The following is a 7,829-nucleotide window of genomic DNA, read 5'->3' as shown; positions in this document are numbered from 1 at the left end:
CAAAGCTGGAAAATATCAACAGACCTCCATAAATGCCTCTGGTATGACACCAAAACCAGAAACCAAAATAAATTGAGCAACCGATCAAAATACTAAATCTAGGCGGTTTAGCGCATATGTTGTACAGTACAGCACATATGTTGTTGGTATTATGGATGTGTTGCATTGGTTTTGTCATTGATGTCAACACTTGTCAACACTTGAGAACACTTATCAGCACTTGGAGATCTTTGGTTATATTCACCGACATGTTCAGTAACTTATGCACAGCCACTGGTATATGGTTCACCGGAAGGATATATTGTTCACCGGTACTGAGGATGATCTGTTATCATCTGGAGATTACTTGGTTATTGTAAACACCTAAAAATGGTCAACGCTTGTGGAGTCATACTTTAACATTTGCGCATTGCCTCATTTTAGGTTTTTGCGTCGCATTAACATTTCTCCTATGATTCGCACTTGGCCTTTATCATTTGCGAGCATCGAGTCATTCTTCTACATTCTTCATTCATCTCGCTCTCAAATTTGGTCTTGTCGACAACACTATCAAGTCATGATTTTGATCGATCTTATCCTGTCGCATCAATGTGCGTGCTCATTTGTCATCATTTTGGACATCGTCAATCCTAATTAGGGTTTTGTCCTCTTATCAATATTATCATCTTGCGATCGATTGTCATCGATCATTGTCATTTTCAATCTTGTCGTTTTGCAATCTATTTTGTCATTGATCCTTGTCTTCTTGTCAATTTTGTCATTTTTGCGATCGATTTGTCATCGATCGTTGTCCTTCTCAATCGTATCAATTTGGATCAATTTGTCATTGTTCCTCGTCAATTGGTGCACTTATCAATCAAATCATTTTATCGCATTGGTCCTTTGTTAATCAGAATCAACATCAAATCAATTTTATATCAAGACCTAATTGTCGTCCTTGCATTTCTAAGTTAACCTTGTTTGTCATTTTCTCTCCATTCTCCCTCTAGGTTAAATAATTTATTTATTTATCCTAAGTCTTCTCATCGCAATTAAATGTTCATTTAATTGGCTAATTATTCCTCTTTTTGTGAATTAATTAATAAATGACAAATTATTAATTAATTCACCTAATTTATCTTAATTCCTAATTTTCCTCTTTTTCTAATTTTCTAATTTTCTAATTCCTAATTTCAATTCTATCCTATTTTTCTCCTAATTTCATGGGAATGGCATTTCAATTTGTCATAATTTGTCATAATTGACAATCAATCAATTTTTGACATAGAAATTTGTCATAATTTGTCATAAATTATCAATCAATCAATTTTGCATAGAAAGTGCATAGTTTGTCATAATTTGTCATATTGATTTGCAATTTCCATTTGAATCTCTTCATGCTAATTTGATCATTTCTCCAATTTATCTATAAATTGGATGAATTTCTTCAATCTCAATCTAATAATCCATGATCTAATAATCACTTGTTTGAATTACTTTGTCGAATCAATCACGCTTTGAGTATTCTTGTGCCAATGTCAATCTTGCTTTCACATTAGGTTTATGCACTTGAAGGTGAGATCCACAAACAAAAGGCCATTTGGAGAAGAAAGAAGGACAATGGAGCCGCATGAAGGAGACATTCGAATCTGCATCTGGTTTGCTTAGTTTCAAATCTTGAATGTTTCGTTTTCATGTCTTTATTGAGTGTGTTTAGGATTGATCATTGCAATCTGCTTTTGTGATTGAGCTATTATTAATATTACTTTCTTTGATGATTTTTGATTTCCTAGCTACATTAATTGGTGAACCCGACGTGAACTAACCCCCTAACCATGCTTTTGAGTGCTTTTGAGTTGATTTGCAGGTCAAAAACCCAAGAAACAGGGTAATGCAGGGCTTTCTGGGAACTTATGCGCCTGTGTCAAGCATTTTGTGCCTGTGTTATGCATTTTGCGCCTGTGTCAAAGACAATCTGCGCTTGTGTCAAGACTTCTACGCCTGTGTCAAGACTTCTGTGCCTGTGTAAAGTCCAAAAACAGAGGTAAAAAAGCAGTGTTTTTACTTGAAAATTGTTCTGTTTTGCATTTTGTTTCTGCTTTTTGGTTTTTTTTGGTACTGATTCTCTATGCAGAACCTTGGCATACGCATGGCAAAGACAAACAAATGAAACTACTAACACGTTTTTGTACAGGTTCGATAGTCAAAGACTAAACATATCAAACTTCTGACTTGGGTTTTGCAGGTTGCCTTGGACTACAACTAAACTTTGTGTTTGCAATTAATGTTTAGGCACCTAGTATGATTTCTAAATAGGATGGAATGAATCTATGTTTGCTTTGATTGTTGAGTTTGACATTGGAGTAGGAGAGTATGCTCTCATCCTTCTTAGGGTGATCAGAAATCCAAATCTTCGATACCATGCTCATGTTTTTGATTATGTGTCACCTTTAGAGGGCCTGCCTTCCCAACCATTTGCTTTTGCAAGCAAGTGATAATCGTGAGAAGGGAACGACCCAAAGTGAGTACGGCTAGAATACCTTGGCATTCTAACTCACTATAAACAAATACCTGATGGGCGAAAGCTTTGAAGGAAGGGTTACGTGGGAATTGCAGTTACTTGGGAAGTGATGACCCTTGAACTCTTTCTCATATCAACATCTAAGTAGGACCTCATGGTCTAAATCATGCTTGCGTGACTACATTTGTTTGGTATCTTGGTGGGCTTAATGTCTCAATCACGCTTGCGTGACACCAAGGAGTAACGCTTAACAGAAATCCTTACTAAACACCTTGTATTTAGAGGCCAAAAATCCTTCTAGTTGCTTGAGAAGGACAAGTTCGGATACTTGGAAGAGATACTAAGTTCGCCATGGGGAGATTTCCATGGGGACTGATGCTTGGCTGCCCTGAGAAGTGAGTGTCGTGGATGGGAGCCCGTGGGGTCAAGCATCTATGTATTCTCCTTGAATCCCATAACAAGTCTACCTCTCAAGTACCTAATGTCCTTTCCTACCATAAGAAATGTGCGAATGAGCATGATTGTATTGAGTCTAAGTTGAAATATCTTGTCTTCTTTGCTTGTCAAAAGTTGAATTGCATCTTATTTCAAAAACAAGACAGATTGATTCAAAACAAGGTTAAACATAAGAACATTTCATTCAACAAAGTTCAAAACACCTTCAAACATGGTTGTCAAACATTTTTCAAAGTCTTGTCTCAACATTCATGTCACTTAGATCTAGGTTCATCCTAGGTGTCCATTTTGCAAAGTCATTGTCAACTACCAAGGTTAGGTTTCACCTAGGTCATACTCCTTTGCATATCAATAAGGGTCATCCATTTTGCATGTGTCCTCTTGCATTAGAGTAATACCATTGTCATACATTTGCATTTGCATACCCTAGGTCTCTTCATCAAGCTTAGGTCTTTATCATATCATATTAGGATCATTTGCATAGTAATTGTCCCTTTGCATATAGTGTCAAAACTAGGTTTTGTCATACTTGAGTAATCCAAATCTTTGGTAAACCCTAAGTTATTGTTAGGAAGTCTAGACCTTATCAAACTTTTGTCTTTTGTCATTATTGTCATTTGGTCAAACCTAGCTTAGTATCCAAGCATATAGGGGAGACTTTGTCATTTTGTCCTTTTGTCACTTGGTTCTTTTGTCCTTTGAGGTCTAGACATCATTTCAATTTCCTAAGGGTCTCTTTTTTAGATTTGCATTCCAAAAAGTTTGTCAAAATTTTGAAAAACAACCAAAAACATAGGTTGCATTCTTGCCATAGATTGCATTTCCATCTGTTTAGTTTGCATTTAGTTGCATATCATACATCATCCTTGAAAAAAAAAAAATTCAAAAATATTGCATTTGCATAGTGACATGTTTGTTGAAATGAGGTCTCAACCTTCTTACGAAGCCATGTCATCACAATTGAGCAATCAATCATGTCAATCCAATCTCTACATGTCTTAGAACTTGGATCAAACTTATTATGATGAAACAAGTCTCCAAATACAAAAACTAGAGGAGAAACTAGCTCAAGAAGAGGAGATATTGGAACAAAGAGTGAAAAACATTGAGAAGAATAGATCACAAATGTCCAAAATGTTTCAAAAATTTCCAGGTCAAAATCCAAAGATTGAGCCAATTGATGTAAGATCTCTTCTTGAACGATCAGACATACCAACTCTCCTCTCCCAAATAGAGATGATGAAACAATTTTAAGAAAGGAGACAACATCAATTTCAACATTATGTGCCTCCACAACAAGAACAAGAAGGTGTTTACTATCAATTAGATTTTCAACCAATACAACCAATGGTTCAACATTTCCAACAGACACAACCAATTGTCCAACATATACAACCAACACAACCAATGGTCCAACATATTCAACAGACACAACCAATGGTCCAATTTCAACAATATGTCCAACCAACTATACAATGTCCACAAATAGTTTAGCCAATGGTGGAATATCAACAAGTTCAATCAACATATCAATGTCAACAACCACAACCAAACATTCAAAAACAAAGGTTGCAGCACACACCAACCCAAGTTTCAAACATGTCAGAACAATTGAACCAAGTCCAATATCAAAACATGACAATAGATCAGAACCAACTCCTTGCCAAACAAGTTCAAATTCCAAATACAACTATGTCAAAACCTCGAAAGAAAGGTGGTTTTATTGCAATGATCTTAAAGAAACGACCAAGTGAGTTCTTTGAGGAAGATCAAGATAATACACTTATGTCTAGCAATGCCTCATTCCCCCGCAAACAAATTGACTCTCCAGTGGCATCTATCCCTACACCTTTAGAAGTTTCCCAAGAACCTTCCATGTTGTCCTCATCAAACAATACACCCAAGGATGCAATTATCCAAGAGCTATCCATAATTGATTGCCACGATAATCCAATTCATGATGCACATCCTTGTCATGTTTCAGAAATACAAGACCCAATGCCACCATGCACTTTATTGCCATTACCTATTTTAGAGGACCCCATTCGAAGTCCCTCTTCCTCATGTTCAAGCATTGATTCCTTGTCAGAATCCATCACAAATGTTCAAAGTGCGTTTCCTTCATGCCAAAACATTGATTCCTTGTCAGAATCCTCCATGCATATCCAAAATCCAACCCCATGTCAAGAGGATAATTTAGAGCATGAAGAAATGTGTCTTAAAACAGCTCAAGATCAAGATCTTGAAACCTTATCATCCCATCCAATTGTTGACCAGGACCCCATGTTCCCAGACACTCACAATGATTCCCCTATTCTTGTCCATCCTATCCAAAGCCCTATTGACACTCCATTCCCCAAGCAAGATCAAGATATCCCAGTCCATCCAATCCCAAACGATCCCCTTCCATTTCATGAAAAAAATGTCCTTTCAAATCTCATTGACATTCCACTTCTTGAGAAAGATCAAGATATCCTTTCCATCTTTTCTGATGATCCCATTGAAAGTCAAGAGCAAAGCAACTTTAAAGAGGATTCCAATGATCTTCCTCCTTGTCAAGATCAAATTATTCCTTCAGATCCTCCACAAGATCCACTTGTTCCTCCATCTCCACGTCCTAATCCCGCATATCCACTCCAAGATCGCATTTCTTTTGATGATCCCATTATTCCTTCCATTCCATCTCTTGAAGAGCCTATCATTGAACCATGTCCACTACATGATCCTAATCGCCCTCATGATCCTAATCCCCTTCATGATTCTAACGTGTCAGTGCAAGATGTTCATGAACCCTTGACATGCATAATGGGTTCTTCCCCTTTGGTGCAATCCGATCCACTTCAAGATCTCATTATTTCTCTCATATCATATCCACCTCATAATGGACTCGCGTCTTCTTCCCAAAGAAAAGAGTATCCTACAAGTCAAGATATCCATAAAGGCAAAGGAGTAGATCTCCATAAGCAAGAACCTCTCCATATCAAAGAAGATCGTAAGGGTCATGTCTACACAACTCACTCTCAAGACGTTGGTATCCCTCCATCAAGATCAAAACATACACCTTCTCCATCATACTTTCCATCCATATTAGGTCCTTATATTCCTTCATCCTCTATGCAAGGTCAGCAAAGGCACACATCCTTGAGTAAATTTCATCAATCCAAAAGAAGTCCACTTCATTCCTATCCATCCATGCATTCCTTTCCCCCTCCAAGCAATTTGGATGCCAAGCATAAAAGTCATAAGTCTAGCAATCCACATGTATTCAAGGATCAACATGTCCAATATAATCGACATGTCAAAACAAAGAACAATATGATCTATAAAGAAAAGGAAAAATCCAAAAGGTCACAAAGGCCCATTGCTTAAAAACAAAAGTTAAAATCTATATGGGTTCCTAAATCCCTTGTGTAAGCAATGCACTCCAAGGAACCACAAAAGCATGAAAAATCAAAAACCATGTGGATCCCCAAGAAGCTCTTTGAAGCACAAAAAGAACAACCCAGATTGGCATCTAAAATTGTTGTTCCTCCATCCAACCCTCTCAAATTTGTTCCTCCATCACCTTCTTCATCCATTTTGGGCCCTTATGTCCCAAAATCCCAAGCTATTCCTCCATCCAAATCTCACAATCTAAGATCCATTTTTCCTCCATCAATCCACCACCCATCAAGGTGTGTGCCAATGTCGATCTTGCCATCATTTCCATCCACTCAAGCACAATTCTTCCAATACCCTATCCATTATCCAATACATAGTTTTCATTCTTCGATCCCTTTGGTCCAATCCTTTGCATAAATCCTTGCCTTAGTTTCATCTCATTTTCCATGTCCTTATCCTACCAATGTCTTTGAGCATACTTTTAAAGGTCATGGTCCATTTTTTTCAAGGCTACTATCCAAACAAAAAGACGCTTGAGTCCTTCTTCCATCCCCTATCATTTGTCCATCTTCTATTGAAAAAGTCAAAATACAGAAAAGAAAAAAAAAATTGAAAAAAAAAAGAAAAAGAAAAAAAAAAGTAAAGAAAAAAATAATTCGTCCACTGGTGAAAACCTGGCAAACAGGCGCCTTGGGAAAGTACCGTGATGAAAACCTGGCAAATAGGCGTCATGTGTAATCCATGAACTTCTTGCACACCACACTTGGGGGCAGGTTTCCTCCTTCATATCCTATTGCCCTTCATTATCCTATCATACCATGTCATTACCCTTCATATCCTATTGTCCCTCAGGTCCATTTCCTCTTTCCACCTTTGATCTTGACAAGGCTAAAGATCGTCATGAGCATCATGCATCTTGTTTGCAGCTTTCCATCTATCATAGCTTTTGGTCATTTATCCATTTGCTTATTATAACCTTTCATCCATATTCCCTGTCTTATTGCAACTTTCTGCCACTATCCCTTAGCCAATCCTGACCCTTAGTCCATGTCCCTTATCCATTCTTGGTCTTGCTTATCCTATCCATATCTTATCACTATCCATACACTCTTTTTCATTCCTTGATCTTGATTTGACATAAGGACACAAAATTTAAACATGGTTTCAAAAACCTCTTGACATGTCCCTCATGCCATGTCACTGCTTTACATTGTCATGTCCAGTCTCTTGTCCCATCACGCCATAGCCCTTGAAAATTGCATCCATATTGTCTCCATGATAAAAGGCCTTTGTCTTCCCTCTATCCACCATCATTTCAGAAAGCCTATTTATTCACCTGTCATATTCCTTGCCTTGCTAGACACTGGGGGCAAAATCTCTAAAAATTGAAAAATGTCCTGAAATAATTCATAAAAAATTGAAAAATGTCCTGAAATAATTCAAAAAAATTGAAAAATGTCCTGAAATAATTCAAAAAAATTGAAAAATGTCC

Source organism: Cryptomeria japonica, chromosome 3 (genome assembly GCF_030272615.1).
Source record: "Cryptomeria japonica chromosome 3, Sugi_1.0, whole genome shotgun sequence".
Taxonomy (NCBI): Eukaryota; Viridiplantae; Streptophyta; class Pinopsida; order Cupressales; family Cupressaceae; genus Cryptomeria; species Cryptomeria japonica.
This window is presented reverse-complemented; position numbering follows the sequence as displayed.